At 48.6% G+C, this 21,465-nt stretch overlaps 1 pseudogene; it reads right to left on the bottom strand.

Annotated features, from left to right (window-relative positions):
- Positions 1 to 14,883: 14,883 nt before the first annotated feature.
- LOC132026015 (olfactory receptor 10J5-like) lies at positions 14,884 to 15,933 on the bottom strand (annotated as a pseudogene).
- Positions 15,934 to 21,465: the final 5,532 nt, after the last annotated feature.

The raw sequence follows: 21,465 nt of genomic DNA on the forward strand, positions 1-21,465 counted from the left end.
ATTAAGTCCCTGACACATGTCCATCCCTGTGTCTGGCGCTTTCCGTACAGTGAGGTCACATACACACACAGCTGATAAGTGTACATCCATTATGCGAACACACTTGTGTAATCGCCACTTAGATCAAGAGCGAATGGGACCCTGGGAGCATTCTCCGTGCTTCCTCCTGGTGACTAAACTCTTCTCTCTGAAAGACATCACTGCCCCAAGCTCCAACACCAGAGGCTGGTGATGCCGGTTTTTGAACTTTATGTGAAATGGAATCAAGCATTTCCATTGTGCCTGGCTCTGCTCCTCAGTCGCATTTGCGGGATTCCTCCTCACTGTTCCAAATACCAGTGGTTTGTTCATTCTTGCAGCGTTTAACTGTGTGAATGGAGCAGCACTTATCCTTTGTACTAAAGTGCATGGGGAAAGTTTCTACTACTTGGCTGTTATGAGTCTTGTTTTCTTGAACATTATTGTGCGTATTTTCTGGTGAAAACATGTATGTATTTTGGGCATATGCCAAAAATGAAATTGCTAGGTCCTAGGGCATAGAGTGTTGGTGGCTGTCTACCATCTTGCCTTTTTATTAGCAGTACATGAGTATTCTAGGGGTCCTACCTTACCAACACTGGCATCGTCTGCTTTTTAAATTTTAACCATTTGGCAGGTGTCTAGTGATATTGGGTTTCTGTGCCCCCCAAATTCACGTGTTAAGAACTTAACCTCCAAGGTGATGGTAAGGAAGAGAGGTCTCAGGGAGGTGCTTAGGTTATGGGGGCAGAGCCCTCATGAAGGGGACCTCTGCTCTTAAAACAGAGACCCCAGAGAGCTCCTTGGCCTCTTCCAGCATGCAAGTCTGATCTGGAAGAGGACCCTTGCCTGACTGTGTTGGCCCCTCAGTCTTGGACGTCCAGTCTCTAGAACTGTGAGAAATCCTAGAAGCCCCCAGTCTGTGTATGTTGTTTCAAGCTGCCCAGAAGATGAAGACGTTGTGATTTTCAGTTTGATTTCCCTGATCGCTAATAAGGTTGAAATATTTTCACTTGTTTATTTGTAATTTGGATAGTCTCTTTTGTGAAATGTCCACTCAAGCCTCCTGCTCATCTTTTTTTCTGATTTCTTTGACTTTTTAAAAAAGGTCTTTTTAAAATTCAAGAGAGCACAAGGGGTGGGGGCGGGGCAAGAGGAGAAGGAGACTCCCTATGGAGCAGGGAACCTGATAGGAAACTCAATCCCAGGACCCCTGGGATAATGACCTGAGCTGGAGGTAGCTGCCCAACCAACTGAGCCACCCAGTGCCCCTCTTTGACATTTTCTTAAAGGAGTTCTTTATGTATATTGGATCTAAAACTTTTACCACCTCTTCCCAAATTAACGGTTCCATGAAATACCATAAAATTTCCAATAGTTTATTTTGTGTCAATTGAAAACTCTAAAATTTACATGGAAATACAAAAGACCATGAATAGCTAAGAACATTTTAAAGAAGAAAGTTGGAGGGTTACTTGATTTCAAAATACTTTAATGTGAAAGTGATTAAGACCTTGTGGTTTTGGCACACAGACCAATGAAAACGTAGGCCAGAAACAGACTCACACTTGGACACTTGATTTATGAAAATATGGCATTTGAAAAACAGTGGGAAAGATTTTTTTTCCCCTAACAATCCTCGATTAATTGAATATGTAACTGGAAAAAATTAAACTCTGATCCCGGCCTCACACCGTACTCCAAGATAAAATTGAGGGAAATTATAGGTGTAAACTTGTAAGAGGAAATGATTAAAGCTTCTAAAAGATCATGTAGGCACATCTTTATGACCTTGGGAGGGAAAGGGTTCCTTCGGTGGGCTACCCAAAACACTAACCATTAAGGGCAAGACTGGTGAATCCAACTACATTAACATAATGTCTTTATATGAAGGACACTGTTGGAGTGAGAAGGCAGCACTTGCACAGGGGGAGAACTTATTTGCTGGGGGTGGTTGCCAGACTGTCGGGTGGCTTTGGTCACGGGGAGGTCGGAGGGCAGAAGGAAGGGACAGAAGTAAGGATAGCTCTCTCCTTCCTCTCCTTTTACCCCTTCCAACCCCCATTGTGGGTAGTTTCTCCAGCAGGAGCTGTATCTCCTCCATGGTCCCCACTCTAATTCCAGCTTTTACTGGTTGGTGCCAACCCTGGGTTTTGTGAGCTCTTGCGCTATTAGGCCCCACTAGTGCCCGAACGGCCATCCTTTCAGCACCCCGATTTCAGCCCCACCAAGCTGGACAGTTTCAACTCCCCTCAAGCACGACTACATCTCTCACCTCCTGTCCTGGGGTTCCCGTTACGCTTATAGAGATTTCAAAAAGCTTGCTTGGCAAGCATGTACAGTTAGGAAACATAGGAAATCAGCCTCCTGAAGATGACTTTAGTTAGGTAAAGGAGACACGTTAACCGATGAACAAATACTTCTCCCAGTCAATCCTTGGGTGGAAAGATCTGAGTGTCCTGCCTATTCCTCAGGAGATCCTGGGGTGGCACTGGGCTTCCACTGCCCACAGCAGCGACCTTAACAATGTACCTTAGGCTGCATTCCTCCCCCTCCCACTTATTTTAACACGTCTAGCTTTTTGGAATCCTCCCCTAAATTATACTTAATACTTGAACAACGTGACTTTCAAATGCATGGGCCCATTCATATATAGATTTTTAAAAATACTGTAAATGGATTTTTCTCATGGACATTAGCTTTATTGGAAGAACAGTATATAACACAGAACATACGAAGTATATGTTAAGCAACTGTTATTGGTAAGGCTTTTGGTCAAATGTAGGCTATTAGTAATTAAATATCAGGGATCCAGAAGTTATACTTGGACTTTTGACTGCAGGGGTTAGGGTGCCCCAAACCTTTCATTGTTTGAGTTGGTTGTATTTGGCCATAAGCACTAGTCTTGGGCTCTAAACTTCTGTAGGAGACAGTGAACCCAAGTCAAGACATTGCTTCTCTTAGTCAGTCCAGTGTAGGGCTGTACCAGGTTTCTGATGTTATTAATCCCTGGCCTGTTGCATTGTATCCTGTTGGAATTCCTGCATTAACTTCATTCCTTTGGTCTTCCATATGTAAAGTGCACTCTGCTTTCCTAGTTAGTCTGACTGGTAAGCCATTCTGGTTTAGAGACCTCTCTGTTAGCTCACCTTGTAGCTTTTCCAAGTTCTGGCCCTATTCCCACCTCCTAGTCTTGAGTCTAAGTGGGCTCCTGTCCATTTCTCTTCAATCTCACTCATCTTAGACATCTACCATTTATGTGTCCTAAGAACAGGAAAGCATAACATGGCAAGGTAGGTAGTTTGGTGAACTTTGGACTCCCAGCTGTCAGGCTTCAAGTCTTGACTGTGTTGAGTGATGGTGGCACCGTCTTATCCTCTCCCTGTTTCAAGTTCCTCATGTGTGAGGTGAGAATGAGGCAAACATTCATTTGGTTTAAATGAGTTAATTCATTTAAGACAATCCTGATAGGTAAAAAGCATTAAATAAATGTTTTCTTTTTTTTTTAAAGATTTTATTTATTTATTTGACAGACAGCGATCACAAGTAGGCAGAGAGGCAGGCAGAGAGAGAGGAGGAAGCAGGCTCCCTGCTGAGCAGAGAGCCCGATGCGGGGCTTGATCCCAGGACCCCAAGATCGTGACCTGAGATGAAGGCAGAGGCTTTAACCCACTGAGCCACCCAGGGGCCCCTTAAATAAATGTTTTCATCGCGACTTCAGAAATCTATACTTGTTTTGTTGTCTATGCTGATTCATCAAGGATATTTCCTTAACACTTTGATAATTCTTTTTTTTTTTTAAATTTTTTATTTTTTATAAACATATATTTTTATCCCCAGGGGTACAGGTCTGTGAATCACCAGGTTTACACACTTCACAGCACTCACCAAAGCACATACCCTCCCCAATGTCCATAATCCCAGCCCCTTCTCCCAAACCCCCTCCCCCCAGCAACCCTAAGTTTGTTTTGTGAGATTAAGAGTCACTTATGGTTTGTCTCCCTCCCAATCCCATCTTGTTTCATTTATTCTTCTCCTACCCACCTAAGCCCCCATGTTGCATCACCACTATTCATTCACCTAGGAATGCTTGCTGAGTGAGTGTCTGTTCTATATTAGCAGCTGTGGATCTCCTTGTGTCTTGCAGCTTAGTATTTCAGAAACCAAATTCTCCATCTGTTTCTACCAGCGACTCTCCTGTGCCCCAAGAGAAGCTTTTACGTCTAACATTTTCTTGAGAGTATCATTTCCATTTTCCTAGTCTTACGTAAAGTATTATGATGTCTACAGTGTCTCGTATCTGTGAAAATACTTTTTAAAACAATGCTAAGCTATAGACACCCTGAGGAAAGGCTTAGTGTCTTGATGGTAGCTCCCTAGCCTCTAACTCGATGTTAAATTTCTAGTCAATGACCAAGAAACGTTTGTTGGAGTTACTTTATGTTAACTCTGAACTATAGCAAAGTTTGCTACTGGGTTTCCATATGGAAAAACCCCAAAGAGATGGGTCACTGATTCTGTGCTCAACATCTTGACCCAGAAGTTCACACCGCACGTAAGTGGCTGAGACAGAACGTCCCTGGGTTTGGAAAACGCAGAGTTCCTTTTCCCTCATTCCTGTCCTTCATTATCCCAGCTTGGGATTGTTCCTTTGCGTTGCATCGACTCCAATTCGGCTACACCGTCTTTACCCTGGACTCTTCCATCCCTGGTGGGGCCTCTGGCTGCTTTCCGCTCTCTCGTCTGCTATTGGTAAGGAGCCCGGTCAGCAGGAGGGCAGCTGGTCTGAGCATCAGGCAGCTGGAATGGAGTGCGCTACTAACATCGGGCTTCTAGACTCTGACCCTTCCGGGCCAGCGCCCCTCTCTGGAGGAGAAAATCAGGATCGAGTTGCTGGCTCTGAATGATCCTTCGAGCTGGTGACCTTCTGGGGACACCCTGTGCTCCCGCCCCTGCCTCTTTCTCATGGCCCTGCTAGCTCAGCCCCAGCTGGGAGGCTGCTTCGTATCGTCCCAGTTCCCTCTCTGCCAGCAGACCAGGCTCCTGCCGGGTGTGCGGGCGCGGGGGCTCCTTCCCTCTGGGTCTTGCGAAGGCTCTGAAGAGGGAGGCACATGGGACACGTGGGGTCACCGTTGGAACTAGGCTTCAGTTTCGTCCTTTGCTGCCTTCCGTGTGTCCCTTTGTTTCCAGGGGCAGAGGGCATTATGTGCCCATGTTTCTCTTCACTAGAACTCCCGCCGTGGTGCACCCTCCAGAACGGGAGGGCCAGCCTTCAGAAGAAATAGAGCCAATCCTATCACAGTTTCGCATGTCCTTCGCATGTCCGTGCTCTCTGTCTTCTCCGTAGTTGGTTGAGGAGACTTGGGAGGGAACTTGTGTCTTTAGGGTTTTCAGGCTTATGGCCCTCGGTTAACCCCATCCTGCCGTCCTCCTGACCTGCACCATCATCGGGAGCCACACTCTGAACGCTGGACTCTTCTGTCTCCGAGGTCTAGAGGTACCTCTGTACAAGGATGCCGTCAGGGAACTTTCTACGGGAGAGTCTCAGAGATCAGAGACAGTGTGGTGGTACAAATGTAAAATACCACAAGACAGACAACTCCATCGGAATGAGAGACTGTGGAAATACTGTCAGAACCAGGACGGCAAGTGGCGTGTGCATGGCCCGTGCCTTTACCCAGCGGGTGGGGGAGGCAGGCGGCTGACGGTGGGAGATATCGATACACAAACTCAGTGCCTGGAGGGTGTCTTGTCTTGTAAGGAAACAAATTCGAATAGGGGAATCTAAGATAATTCTCTGTAAATAAGATTTTTGTGTAAATGACTGCAGTAGAACTAACCCGTGGCTATTTCTCCTGAGGTCTTTGGAAACAAGTAAATTCTAGGGAACCAGTAATGGATTAAGTAATCTCTTAAGTAATTTATGATAATTGGACATAAACAAAAAAAGTGCACAATTGGAAAGAAAAGCCCCACGGCTTGCCTGCACGACAGCCACGGCTCTCAGGGAAGAACAGGCAAGCATGTGTTCTTCTGTGGTGGGGGGCGACTGTGCTGTTCCAGGTACCAGAGCCGCAGCCTCTGATACAGCCTGGGGCCGAGGGTACGGCCCAGCTTGGCCGGCGCAGGGGGTGTGCTCACGCAGGGATGTGCGTCCCCGGGTTAGTGCTCAGCCCTCCCTCCTTGTTCAGGTCTTACGTTTTCCTTCGAGAGTGTTGGTCTGAAGGACGGAGGTTCCCAGGGAGGTCGGGAACTCCGTGAAAAGCTACGCAGGATTTGTTTGCCTGTCTTCGCTGTTATTCAGCTTCCCCTAATTTGGTAAGCTTTCTCTCGGAGCCTGTGATTTGGTGACAGGGCTCCGGTCCCTCTTACCAGCCCGAGACACCATGCACCGTACTCGGCTTCCCCTTGTTCCCCAGTACGGCACCCCTCTGCGTGCTGCATTGTGTCCCCCCGACCCCACGTCTTCCTTCAGGAGGCCCTGCCTTCTCTCTCCATCTGGTCTTCCTGTTAGGTGGGCTCTACCTCCAGTCCCTTGGCATCCTAGACAGGACTCTATTGGGACACTTCCTAACATCTCTGCACTTGCTTGAGTGACCCACTGGCTTGTAAGGCTCTTGGAGCAGGGCTTTGTATCCCCAAACCTCAGGAAACGGTGGCTGATCTGTTCATGAATGAATTCCTTTTCTCTGATCTCCCTTTCTGTTCCAGTGACCTGGTTTGTCTGTTCCAGGCATTGGAACGGGGCCCTGCTGTGCCCTTGCCAGCTAGTGCCCATGTGACACCGAAGCCTGAGTGCCGAACTCTGGTCCGTGCCATCTGCCCGTGGAATGATGCGTGTCCTTGTCTCTCAGGATGTGATCTGGTTCCTTCATCATGTCAGTCATGAATTAAGACCAAAAAGTGCTCCACAGTTAACACTTCTGTTTTGTTCCCTTTCTCCCCCCTTCAAGTCAGCTAACCCTGGTTCTGTCCTCAGCAGGTGCCCTCACTGCTAACCTGGTCCTCATGGTGGGGGGGGGGTGTCATGGGTCATTTCCAAAGTAGAGCTTATTAAGGACAGCCGAGGTTCTAACGAGCGAGTGTTCCCAGGTTCTTGTTCAGAATTCAGCAGCAGAACACAAACGTGCGTGCAGAGCTGGCTTCACGGGCGTGTGCCCTGGGCAGGTGCGCCGGCCTGGCTGTGGAAGCTCCGAGCTTGGCTTAAAGCGGGTTGGGTGTTGCCTTGGATTTCTGGTAGCTTCTGCACAAGGGACTCTGCGTTTTCATTTTGTACCAGCACTTGGTTATAGCGCTGAGCTGGCCGTGTGTGTTTGAGGGTAACGTCTAAATATCCATTTTGAAGAAACAAGCACTCCCTGACTTGCTTCAAAAACCTACCGTGAAGAGGTTTTAAAAGTTAATTGCTAATATTAGTGAGGATATGAGGAAAAGAGTGCTCTTATTTGTTACTGGGGTAATGTAATTTTTCTAGAGGGAAATGTAATTTTATATACATTTAAACCTTTAAAAAGTTCGCTTCGTCTTGAAATTCAAAATCTTAATACAGTATCTTCCATATCTTTACCCTTAAGGCTACTTTTCTGGGTTTGACTTAAATTTTCAAATTTTTATTCTTAAGGTAATACACACCCATGGTTTAACAATCACGCAACACTAAACAGCTTGTAATGAAAACGTTTCGTCCCTTCCTTCTCAGACCTAATTCCCAGAGCAATTCATTCAGCAATGTCTTCTGGTATTTACTTTTCGATCTCTCTACTATTTCTTGATTTATCAAATTGAAGAAATCTATTATCTCTCTGTTACGGTGCAGTTAATTTAAACCTTACACCTTCCCACAGTCATGCTTGCCTCACTCCTGTCCTGCCTGCCCATCTTTTTGGGCGTACGCTTAGACTTCTTGTTGGCTCGGTGTACACAGTTTTCAGGATCCTGGAATTATTCAGTAGCTTCCCACCAAGCTCTAGGTTTAGATGTTCCGGGTTGCTTTATTCTTGCACAGGCACGGGGCTAGCACATTGTTTATTTACAACAGCATCGATAGTAATAAAGATTAATGCCGAACTCAATGTCCCGTTCCAGGCGACGTACTAAATGAGTATAGAGTGTCCGCCGCAGTTAAAAGCCGTGAGCTGGATCTTGTCCCTGGTCAGCAGGTGCAGGGGGATCGGAGTTTCTATGTGAGCGAAGACTGGAAGGTCACTTGACGCAAACCCTCTGTGTGGGCCGTGTGCATTTTTCATTCTTGGGGTGTCTGGGGGCAGCTCCGTGCTCCAGCAACGCTGCCCCCTCTGTGTGCTCTCTACGCCAGCCTGGCCATCGCTTCCTGAACCGTGGTTCTTCTCTTGAGTCCCTCTTTTATTCTGGATCCCAGGCTCCCTCTTATTCAGGATCCCAGTCTTTGGACCGCTACACTTTTCCCCCTTCCTTTCCCGCCTCCCTCACTTCCAGCCTTTTATTCGATGGGGAAGAACTCTGGTAGCCTCTTCAAACAGAGCCCAAGTCCCTAACAAAAGACACGTTTTCATTCTTCATAGGTCAGTCCTATTACAGAAAATAGAGGACAGATATTCAAATGTGTATATACAGTCCCATTTTGTACTGTCATATTTGTTCAACTTTTTTTCCTTCTCCATACCGTTTCTCTTCCCTGTGGGAAGGAGGCTTGGGAAGGTAGGGTTCTAGATCCAGGATCAAGGAGGGCAACCTTAACCATCAGCCAGTGGCAGCGCAGTCTCCACGATGAAGGCTTTTCACAGGACGTTTGAAAAGAACTGAAGATCATACTGTCCCCGGTCGGAGGCCTCCTGTCGAAAACTTAATGCTTCAGCTACAGAGGGACTTTCCTGTGATGCCTGTGGATTAAATCGAGAAGTCACTTGCTTCCTGTTACGAATGTTAATTAACCATATGAGAGGCTCCCGAACTACACACTTAAGTCTTTAGAGAGCCCCTGTGGGAGCAGCCTGAGAGCCTGAGGGCCTGAGGGCGAGAAGTCCTGTGCCCCTGGGAGGGGCTGGGGGAGACACTTTGATCTGGGGGGCAGGTCTGGGGATGGCATCAGGCCCTGTACCTCTGTGGAGGCTTGGTTCCCCATCCACTGGCTCTCGGCGCTGAGCTGGTGTTTCCTGGAGATAAAGGGGTTGGAGGAATGTTCCCAGGTGTCTCAAGGTGTCCTAAGGGGGATGGTATTAGGTTGGGGGAGAGGGAGAGGTGCCGTGAAGGGAATGTGAAGCCTCGTTCCAGGGGATCGCCCTGCTGGTCACACAGAAGCCTGAGCAGGGGATCGCCCTGCTGGTCACACAGAAGCCTGAGCAGGGACGCCTCTTCCAGGGGATCGCCCTGCTGATCACACAGAAGCCTGAGCAGGAACGCCTCTGAAGAGTCAGAAGTCAGGTTTCTCTTCTCTGCTCCCTTTTCCTTACAGACCGGGTCAGGGGTGTCTTTTCTTGCCCGAGTGAGAGCAAGCCGTTCTCCCCTCTGGGGGCCAAGCTTTGTCTGTAGCTAGTCGAGAGCCTGGCCTCATTCAGAGCCTGTCCCCATTCTTTGTGGCCAAGGCCAACCTCCACACATTTGTTCTCCTTCAACAAAGGCTTGTTGAGCTCCTGTAAAATGGCAGGTACTGTCCCCTGCACACCTGAATAATACGATTTTGAAAATGTGTCCAAAGGTCCCACTTCTGAAGGTTGCAGAAAATCCTGCTAGCAGGTGGATGCCACTGAGCCCTAAACAATTCTGCAGAACCCGATGTATGTGTAATCAGTTTATTGATGACTTTTAACACAGTCGGATGGGGATAAACAGTTTGATTTTCTTTTTTCTGTTTCAACCAGTCTCTGTAGAATTTTTATTTCCTGACTTTTTATGTTATTTCTGACAGTCTATACTGTTTCCTCCTCTTTCAATTACTGAAAGTTGAGATCCCCTCTCCTAACTCTGCCGGCCCTGTCCACGGGTGGACTTGTGGTTTGGAAGATCCAAAGATCAGTCGGGTCTGTGGTTGGTCCTTGTGACTGGCCTCTCCCTCCAGCTGTCCGTGATGGGGACAGAGCGCTAGAAAGGCAGGCTGGATTTCTGCAGCTCCCTCCTCGGCTTCAGCAGCCTTGGGAGCTGTGGTTGCAGGTCTGGCTCTGAAATTTGTCCCCTGCTGGAAGGCTTCACTCTTCGAGGCACTGAGGTGGGGAAGGGGAGAGAGACCAGGGGCTGTTAACTTGACTGACAGCCTTCCTGGCAGTCCCCTGTAGATGTTCTGTGGTTTCCTTAGCTGCTGCGGATAGATTTTGGGGCATCATCGACCTCTAAATGTCCACTCGGGCATATGCATGTGGTCTTTGGAAGGCCCTATGAAACTGCCTAAACATGGGGATGCGGAGTCCCCGCTCTCTGAGACCCTCCTCCAGAAGACAGGGCGCCGTTGTGGGACGCCCTCGGCAGGCCACCCTCAGGTGGGGACCTATGACTTTCCCCCAGCCTAGTCCACTCAGTGGGTCCATTTGACTGCAAGAACCTCCTGTGTTTTTTTGTCTTGCCATCTGCCCTGTGTCTGAGCACCCATTTACCCTGGTGGAGAAAGAGGGATCCCCCCGCTCCTAGGTGGCGTGAGGTGGTCGAAGCCGGGACGCCTGACATTACAAGAGATTGGCTGTGGTTGGTCAGCCCCGCACAGACCGGGGGAGGACGCCACCAGCCATGCGGGGACTAGAGAGCAGGGTGACCAGAAGTGACGTAGGAGGCAGGCTGGCTTTGCAGGGACTGGGTGAGGTGACCCTTGGTTTCCGTGGGAAAATAATTGGCTCGTTTGAAGACTTTTGCAAGTTGGCGGCTAGGTGAAACTGCTTAGTTGGAGGACCAGATGGGACGTAGCTGGTCCAGCTGATGGAGACACGAACTGGGCAAGAGACCTTTCTCACTTGATGGGGGGATTCATGCTTAGGCCTTGGGGGTTCTGGAAGGTTCCAAGACGTTGGGGCAGCATGTGGAATTTTAGGCCTTAGAATGTACCCTCTGATTCCCTTTATGCTCGCCTTCTGGGTCAGACAGACCATGGACTTTGCTGTGTGAGAAAACCTCCAGTGGGGGAACGGGAGGTCAGGACGCCCTTCGTGAAGCATTGCCCCAGACAGGCGGGATTCTGGGACTCAGAACTGGAGGGTGGCGGGGGGGGGGGGGGGATCCTACAGCCCCTGGTGTGCTTTTCTGTGAGGCTGGGGGAGAAGACTGAAGGAGACAAGGCTGTGGTTCTGACTGGCGGTGGGGAGTAAGGCTGCATCTAGGGTTCCTGGGTGAGCCCCAAATATCAGTGACCATCTCTAAAATGTGTTTTCCCTTCAGATAGGGTTTTAGGTCTGGGCTAACAAGATACCCTCCTACACCTGTTCCTTGAAGGGTTGGCAGCCTCCTGGCAAGACTCCTCCAAAGGCAACTGGGCCCAGGCTGGGGAGAGGTGTCCCATGTCACCATGAGGGTTAGGGGAATATTAGCCCTTCTTTTGTTCCCCTCATACTGTGTCTCCATGGGAGTGGGACAGTTTAGAACACTGTTTCTGTGCCGAGACACCCAGGATGGAGGTACAGAGCTGCGAGCGTGGCCGCACAAGCACAGAAAGAAGGAGGTGTGCTGCCTGCCAGAGGCTTCCTTCCTGGCCGCAGCTTCACCTGGAGCCCACACTCTTCTTCCCTCCCATTCGGGTGCACCCCCAGCTTCGGGGGGAGCGTGCTCTGTGAGGAAGGCAGTGGGTGGGGGAGGGGCTGGCCGGGAGGGGGCCCCCATCTCGCATTAAGCCAGCGGTCTGTGTGGTGGGCAGAGGCCCCCGCCATCTGGCCAGACTTCTGGGAGGCTGAAGGAAGGAGGAAGAGGGTCTGAGAGGAAGGAGGGAGCTCTTTCCCCTTCTGCACAACAGCTGCTGGATCCCAGGGCCGACGTCGGTGAGGTCTGAGGCTCCTGATGTCCTCCGCTCCCTCTCCTCCACTGAGGGACAGGAGACTGCCCAGTCACTAGGAGCAGAGAATCCCTTTCCTCGCCATCGGCTGCTCCCCTGACGGCTCGTCGGACTGTCACTACCACCCTCCCATGCCCACACTTGCCACCCGTCCCCTCTGCTCCTCGGCTCTCAGCCCTGGCTGACTGTCAGCAAAAGTCCCTGTCTATATCCTTCGGGTCCCTCCAACTAGATCTGAGCCCACGCGCTCCTGAGCCCCAGGCCCACGCACGCAGGGCCTAAGCCAGGACTCCCTAAGCCAGGACTCCCTATGACCTTTTCTGACTCCATCACCCCCACATTTAACCTAGACCCGGGAAACGCCAGACCCGCTGCCCAGGATCACAAGTCTGTCCATTTCTCTCCTTCAACACTGCTTCCCTGCTGGCTCAGGCTACTGTCCCCTCTGTTGTAGTCCGGCGGTGCCTTCTCATCCATGTCCTGCTGGTCTTGGCCTCCAGTCTGGTTCTCCCTCTGCCAGTGGGGAGCTTCCTGCATTACAAGTAACTCGCCTGGTTGCTTGAAAGACCCATGAGTGCCTTCCATTGTCTCTACGATGAGTCGTCCTTAGTCCTGCTCTCCAGGTCCTGTGACTGCCTCCACCGTGGACTTCAGTCGCCTGCCGTGCCCCGAGCACCTACACCGCAGCTCTAGAAAACCGCATTTCTCAAATTTTCTCTTCCATACCTTTGCAAACCCAGCTTCCTCTGCCTGGAATGTACCTTTTATCTTCCTTTTCCAGACTCTTCCCTGACGTTTCATCCAGCTGACTCTTACCAGGCTTAAACCCCCTGGTAGCTCTTGTCAGGCTCCTGCATTGGTTAGAACCCCCCACTGTGTTCCTAACATCCCATATTTCTCCCATGATAAGATTTCTCCTTGTAGCTACTAAGTAACCCTCGGACCCCCTGCTTTTTTCTCAATGTTCTGAAGGCGAGGGGCCTGATGCCTGAAACACTGCTATTGCACGATATCTGGCATGCCGTAGACCTTTGATGAAGTTAACCTTGCTAAACTCCAGCTAGAAACGTGGGAACAATGAGCTCTTCCTCTAGATACAATCCCTGCCCCGTTTTACACACCCTGGAGGAGACACAAAGAGATTAGAACATCCAGCGAGTGGCAGAGGTGACACTAGAACACCATCGGACTCCAGATCTGTGTTCTCCACCCCTGTGCACCGCACAGTCTCGAGGACGCTCTTCACTGGGAATTCTGTTTCCACCCGCTCTTCCTAATCCACCCCAGTTTGGAGACCATGCACGAGAAAGGATTGCTGCTGTTGTCCAGCACAGTGACGGCTCAGAGAGGGGACCGCTCATAGCCCAGACCGATCCCCAAAGGGGGAAAGAACATTTCCTGCTCAGAGCAGCTCTCCCTATCCCACTTCCTCCCTTCTGCACACGGAAGGACAGGCCTGGGGACAGGAGAAGTTACTGGTCCCAAAGGAATTGAGGATAAGAGTTGGCACTATGGATGGTCTTGGTGGCAGGGGGGAGAGGCCCTGTCATACAGTAGGAGAGACCCTTTCCTTCTGGAGGAAGGCACATCCCCCAGCATGCCATCTTTGGATGTTGGGGAGGGATTCCTGGTGAGGGGTGCTGAACCTGAGAATACGGTCAGGGAAGACCTTATAGCAGATCTAGGGCATTCTGACCCAGCTTTGGATCTCTCAAAAGCTTCTGTAATAAGGCTTGCCTCTTCGATGCAGAAATCTCAAAGCCACAGGAAGAACTACAAAAGGATGACCAGACCCTGAGTGAACTCTGGTTTTCCCACCTAGAATCTCAGACGTCTGTCCAGCCAGACCTTCCACTGGATGAGCTCCTTGACTGTCACCATCCCTTTCTCAGGTGAAGGAAAAGGAAAGCACTTCCTTAGAAGGACAAATGGCATTAAGGAATGGGCAGATATGAGCGTCTGTGACACAACACTGAGGAGAAGGAGGCACGAGACTGAAGTGCCCAACCCTCCCTACCATCGCCCGAGGTAGTAAGAGGTATGTGCGGGCAGGAAACCAGAGTAACCCCCAGAAGCTCTGGGGGGAAGGGACAATTCCTTAAGAGGCCTAGTAGGAGGACAGAATCTTTTTTTAGCCCCTCTCCATTTTGGGAAGGTGACTTGAGCATCTACTCCTGACTACAGGCATTGGTTGGGTCTTCTCCTATTTTTTTTGTCTGACCCAAGAAGGGCCATGGGCTGTGCAAGAGAAGACTTTCATGGTTCTCACTCCAAACAGAGCACAGCTCTTTTGACCCACTTATTTTTCTTCATAATAGTGAACAAGAAGTTGGATCCATGGACAGACCCAGCAGCCGGAGAGATTCTGATGAGCATGGTCAGATCGGACACAAGGGCTGTGTAGCATACAGCCATGACCAGTGCTCTGGGCACCAGGCTGAATGGAAGCAAGGACTTTAGTGTAAATCAAATACAAGCTAAACTTTCAAGGACTAAACCAGTGTCTTCCAAATTTAACTTTTTTTTTTTTTTAAACACACATTTCACCTTTCCCAAAGGTTCTGAGGTAATTTTGCTATTGACTGTTCTTCCCTTGCTTGGGAGTTTTTGTCCAGTTTTATTCTCTATAGGGTATATTCTTGAAGTTACATTTTTATTTTCAAACCTGAAACTACCACATTTAATGTGATTTTAAGAAGTTCCCTCCCCCACTCTAGAAATGGGGATCTCCTTCCTTAAAAGTCGTGCCCATCCTCCCTGACCCTTCAGATATCCAGATGAAAATGCCTGGACCAAACTTTGGAATATATGGAAACAAAGATTAAGACTTCATGGGAGGGGTGATGAAGCAAGATGGACACCTACCACTGCAGAATGGGATACCATGTTAAGATTGGAAGCTGTGAAGATGTGTTGCTCAGTGGTCAATGTCTCATATAGGCAGGGTCAACAGATGAACTGTTTCTTCCCACAGCTCTGCATAGGGCATCCTTGACCTCATTGTTCCTCAGGCTGTAGACAACAGGGTTCAACAAGGGAGTGATGGTGGTGTATGTCACTGAGACCAAGGTCTTGTTCTGCAGAACCCTCAGACATGGGCTTGAGGTAAACAATGGAGACCCAGCCATAGTGGACAGTGACCACTGCGAGGTGGGAGGTCCAGATGGCAAAGGCCTTCTTCTGGCCCCAGGCAGAGGGGATCTTGAGGATGCTGGAGATGAGGAGGATGTAGAAGATGAAGACCCAGCTCCACAGGGACCAGGATCATACATGAACTGACAAAGTTGATCTCATCGATAGTGATATCCGTACAGGAGGGTTTCAGGACAGGGAGGATGTCACAGAAGAAATGCCCAGCCACTCTGTGACAGAAGAATAAGGCAAATATGGGTGTCACCTGGACGACTGCCATGGCCAGACCAATGCCAGAGGTGCCACACATCAGCTGGGCACATACCCTCCTGCTCACGACATCTGTGTACCTTGGGTTGCAGATGGCCCCATAGCGGTCACAGCCCATGGCTGTACTCAGAAGGCAGCTGCTGCTGGCTAAGGCAACAAAGAAGAAGATTTGGATGGGCTGATTCTGGGCTAGGAGACCAGATGGAATCTGTGGAACAGGGGCGAGCGTGTATGCGGTCTCCAGTCTAGCCAGCGTGCTCAGGGAGATGCACCTGGGTGCATGCAGGGGGACAGTCAGTGCAGATAAGGGTCACGAGGAGAGCATTGCCAGCCAGGCTGGATGTGTACGAGATAAGAAAAACCACAGACACGGTGATCTGATAGTCATGAAACCTGGAGAAGCCCAGAAAATCACACTCCCTCACCTCTGTGAGGTTCTTTCCCTGCAGCCTTCAGTTTCCATGTCTGAGAACAATGCAGGTGTCAACTCGGGGCAGGTTGCCTCTGATGTGGGCTCGAACAGCGATAGAGGAAGGGATACAGAGAATACCGGCACGCACACCGCCTGTCATCTCTCGAATTGGGGGCTTGCATAGGTCTTAGAGCTGGTAGACCCCCTCCCCCCGTTTCAGTTCTTGCTCTCTGCTTGATCCTTCCTTAAGTCCTGGCCCAGGAGTTCCTGTTAGGTGAGACCACCCCACGTGCCTTTTCAAAGTCTCCTCATGAATGCTGTTTTTGTAGGGCATGGATGGGAGGATTTTCTTTTAGAACAGCCCACGGGGGCCCGAGCCCGTGCTGCTCTGGCCTTCCTTGTCTCTTCCAGGGAAAGGACCAGCCACCGGAACAGGGAATTGGGGGACTGGGGAGTCAAGATTTTATGGAAATAGTCATGGATGGGTCGTTGTCACTTAGGAAAAACACGGAACACTGTACAGTTGGTAGAATTACTCTCAGGGACAGGCTCTTCAGGAACACTTGAACGGGTGTGTGGATGAGGCATCTTGGGCCCAGCGGAGATGTTCTGTCATGCTGTTGGCAGACTGCTTTGTTGTAACGACGTGCCTAGAGGAGCTTGAACTGTTGAGGGGCAAGGAAGGGGAGAGGCCGAAGTGGCGGGAGAAGAAGACTGGTAAGAGGAAAAAGAAATAGCTGAATGAAAGGACTACCTGACCTTTTTCGGCAGAGGGAACTTGAAGAATAAAGAAGGTCAACAACTTAAAATCAAATGTTATACTATGTTGTGATACCAGCCCCTCCCGATGTGCAGCCTTCAGTTCATGGAATCGGGCATAGAGAGCTCTGGGTGATGGCACAGTGTAGAGAGGCAGCCGGCAGGAGGCAGGACAGGGGAAGAAACCTTAGGGCCTCTCTGGTTCTACCTCTCCCCTGTGAGCACTCGCCATCTTTCCTACAAGTTTGGTGAGGGACCCTGGGATATAGCCACCGTCTGTCAGATGTTTAAAGAACAAGGTAACCACAGGCTTCAGAGCTGGGGCACATCACAGAAACCACCACTAGGAATCTAGGAAACACAACCTAGAAAATGTTGCAGATTTTCTGGAAAGTATGCCAGCATGGGAAATAAGGAAGCATGCATTTAAGGGAGAAATGCGTGTGCCACAAAGTAATTTAAGAGATCAACCAACTGGAAAGGTAAGGATTCCAGAGCAACCGTGCGACTCAAGGCAGATTTGTAGAAAGAAGGAGGTAGAGGGGTGATTTGAAGATAAAAGTAAATGTTTAATTCCTTGGTCTCCATGGCTGCATTTTGGGGCCAAAAAGTGACATATGACTAGAGGCAACTAGTTTGGGTAGCGACCTCAAACCTTCCTCCCTTGCTGAAGGGTCTGTTGAATGGGGCTGCTGTATGACCATGGATGGATGGATGGATGGATGTGTGGACTACACTGGACAAGACCCTTGAAAGAACAGTAATATGATTAAAATGTATGTATGTGTATATGTGAATGCAAGATGTACAAGAAAAATCCAAAGATCTACCTGACACTCTGTTGTGTTCACTGTTATATGGGGATGGAGGGAGTGAAGTTATAGGAAGCTCGGCTGACTTTTTACATGTGTTTACAGTGAGGATGGTGACCATTGTTCTAAAATGCTACAGAACATAAAAGCATGGCTCAAAAAGAGTTAGGAGAAGTCAAGGAGGAGAACTTCGATTGAGCAAGGGGCTGGTTGATGACTGGTCTGAAAGTCTGGGGGTTACAGGGAGTGAACAAGGAACTTCAGTAGCTCATGGAGGAGAACCACAGATCCCATCTGCATTTTCAGTTTCTTAGTTGAGCCTGATGCAATGAGAGATAATTAGTGGTGAAGGAGATACTGAGGGAAGATACTGAGCTGAGTTGTCAGGAGGAGGAAGAAGAAAATCCCTGGTATCCTTAAGTTATGATCTAAAAAGTAGCATTACTGTCACCCCAAACCAGCCAGATTTGTGTCATTATGCCTTGGGTAGTTATGAATTGACTGTCTTTGAGGAGATAATAAGGGTAGAGACTGGATGGTTGACTCCTGGTAACTTTATTGGCTGGTGCAGGGCTGGATTGAACTGAACAGACCATGAAAGTTTACCTTAAGACCTTCCTAAAACTTGGAAATAATGCACATGTTCTCCTATGGATGAAGACCTGTGAAAGCAGAGAACAATGGGAACATTGGAATCAGTGTTCTTTTTTTTTTAAATTTTTTAAAAATTCATTTTCAGCATAACAGTATTCATTGTTTTTGCACCACACCCAGTGCTCTATGCAATCCGTGCCCTCTCCAATACCCACCACCTGGTTACCCCAACTTCCCACCCCTTGCCCCTTCAAAACCCTCAGATTGTTTTTCAGAGTCCATAGTCTCTCATGGTTCACCTTCCCTTTCAATTTCCCACAACTCCCTTCTCCTCTCCATCTCCCCTTGTCCTCCATGCTATATGTTATGCTCCACAAATAAGTGAAACCATATGATAATTGACTCTCTCTGCTTGACTTATTTCACTCAGCATAATCTCTTCCAGTCCCGCCCATGTTGATAGAAAAGTTGGGTATTCGTCCTTTCTGATGGAGGCATAATACTCCATAGTGCATATGGACCACATCTTCCTTATCCATTCGCCCATTGAAAGGCATCTTGGTTCTTCCCACGGTTTGGTGACCGTGGCCATTGCTGCTATGAACATTGGGGTACAGATGGCCCTTCTTTTCACTACATCTGTATCTTTGGGGTAAGTACTCAGTAGTGCAATTGCAGAGTCATAGGAAAGCTCTATTTTTAATTTCTTGAGGAATCTCCACACTGTTTTCCAAAGTGGCTGCACCAACTTGCATTCCCACCAACAGTGTAAGAGGGTACCCCTTTCTCCACATCCCCTCCAACACATGTTGTTTCTGGTCTTGCTAATTTTGGCCATTCTAAGTGGTGTAAGGTGGTATCTCAATGTGGTTTTAATTTGAATCTCCCTGATGGCTAGTGATGATGAACATTTTTTCATGTGTCTGATAGCCATTTGTATGTCTTCATTGGAGAAGTCTCTGTTCATATCTTCTGCCCATTTTTTGATATGATTATATGTTTTGTGTGTGTTGAGTTTGAGAAGTTCTTTATAAATCCTGGATATCAACCCTTTGTCTGTACTGTCATTTGCAAATATCTTCTTCCATTCCATGGGTTGCCTCTTTGTTTTGTTGACTGTTTCCTTTGCTGTGCAGAAGCTTTTGATTTTGATGAAGTCCCAAAAGTTCAGGCAGTGTTCTTTGTGCATTAGTATCCACTTTGGGGGAAAGATGTGCGTAACGTTTGAGAGGGAGAAGCACCACCGCTAGGGAGAGCTACCGCTTCTGCCTCCCTGAGGTGCTCAGTGGGCAGTGGAGGGTTGTGCTCCATGGGCAGGCGTCACCTGCACATGGCCTGTCCTCCCAGGTGGCCAGACAGGCTTCCTACAGCCGCTGTCCTCTGCATATCCTGACTCTTCCTCACATTCTTCCCAACCACATTACTCTTCAGAACTTCTTTTCTATTGCCTCTTGTTACGTCTCCTGTGATGTTTGAGCATCGTACTCAGATGAAGGGCAATCGCCCACTTAGCTCACTTCTCCACTCCTCTTGGAAGGGCAACATTATTCCAGGATGATTCCTGGAGAGGAACATAAGACTCAGATGACAAATGCAGGGCTCTTGTCGCCTTTGGAGATGAGCCTGGTCCCAGAGGATGATATGGGAAGCTGGGGACATGGAAGGAGATCAACTCCTTTCACGCTCCTCGGGAGTTCCTACGCAGAAGACCTCTGGTGGCAGCAGACGCCAGGGCTCACGGTGGGAGAAGACAGGTGGTCCCAGAGAGCACCATGAAGCCAAAAGGGTGTGGAGTGGCTGGGTTGTTTCTGCCATTGCAGATTGCCTGGGATAAATGCTCAACAGTTAGAATGTGGGTCCATTAACTTTAGGAGGATTTTGACATTGGGTGGAGGAGGGTTGGCTCTTTGAGACTGCCCACCATAAGTGATGGCAGCTGGGCACTGAGAGGCAGCCCTTCTCCCACCCGAACCAAGCCCTCTTGTGACTGCATCCTAAGGGTGTTTCTGTGTAAGGGACACACCAGCAGATAATCTCGAAAGCACGGTGTAGCACAGAGAGCTTTCAAGATGATTTATACATTCCAGAAGGATAGAAACCCTGTGGGGGAATAAGAATACGGAAATGTGCTCATGCATCAAAATTTTAGTCATGAAGCCAATATTTCTACTAGAAGAAAAAGACAAATAGAGGGGAGAAAACACCAAGGGTGTACAGGAAACACCATTTGCAAAGGGAAGAAATTATGACAAAAGCCATAGGTGTTTATAAATGCCTAAATCTTTATAAGCAAAATATGTGCCTAGAAACAGAATCTATGCTTTTAAAAAACCTAAAAATGCCAGGTAGGCTGAGCCCCTGTAATGACCTTTTGTGTGTGAAGGAACTGTGAGTTAAAAAAAAAAAAAAAACAAGTTTTTTTCATGGTGGTGGTGGGTCTGTTTTTTGTTTTTTGTTTTTTTTCCACCCCTAGATTTTATCTTTTTTACTTTTCCTTTTGTTTTAAAACCAGTAGACCCAGGGAACCAACCAGGGGGGAGGCAAGAGACTGAGGATTATGGAGAAGTATTCAAATTAAATGTGACTGGTGACTCCTTTGGGAGGGCAGTCTTCTCCTACCCAAGAGCCCACCCACTTTGAGTTTGTGGGGTCTGCTTGTGTTCTTTCATGGTTTTGGAGCATACCAGGCAATCACGATTTATTTGCAAATCATTGCAATGTCAAGAAAACAGATTTCCTGTTTTGGCCAAAGGAAGAGTCTTGGTGTCTTCTAGAGCTCAGCCCTACTAGGTTCTAGGTCTGCTCTCGTAGAGGATTAGCTCACTTACGTGTCACTGGACTCTGGTGAAGGCACAGGTGATACCTTCACACTGAGCTTTTCTGGTCCTGTTGGCTGTACCTTTGGAAGAGTTGCCCCTTTATACTTGGATTTGGCAGGGACTCTCAGGAGAATTTCTGCCTAGCTTTTGTCTCTTGGGTTGGTTGCCAAGAGACTTATTGAGCATCCCATGGGTCTGTGTGGAGTCAGAATCCTGAAACGAGCTAGGGGATTTCTGCACCAATAGGTCACACAGGGAACATCGGGCCAGCTTCCGTCTTGCATGGACGGGCTGGAGAACAGCTTGACTCAGATGAAGATGTGCTCCGTGTCCCATGGTGCTGTCTTCTGTCCCTTTGAATCCGTGTTAGTATATCATCCTTGTTAGTGTTAGTGAAAATGCCCTTCTGTAACAGTGGGGTGTGGTGCCCATCTGCATCTATGGGAGGAGCTTCACCTTTCTTGTGGTAGCAGACCTACCTGGCTCTGGTTAAGTAAGGATCAGGCTTAGTGGCAGGGACTGAATATAGAGCACGGACAGTCCTTTTCATTTCTAGGAGTATACCAGAACATTAAGGCAGAGGATTTAAAGTTGGGGTAATCCTCCCCCCATCCCACCCTTGCTATCAGGGATCCCCTGTACTGCACGAGACCACCTGCTGAGCAGGTTTTTTTTTTTTTTTTTTTTTTTTTTTTTTTTTTTTTTTTT

This window comes from Mustela nigripes, chromosome 10 (genome assembly GCF_022355385.1).
Source record: "Mustela nigripes isolate SB6536 chromosome 10, MUSNIG.SB6536, whole genome shotgun sequence".
In the NCBI taxonomy this organism is placed as follows: domain Eukaryota; kingdom Metazoa; phylum Chordata; class Mammalia; order Carnivora; family Mustelidae; genus Mustela; species Mustela nigripes.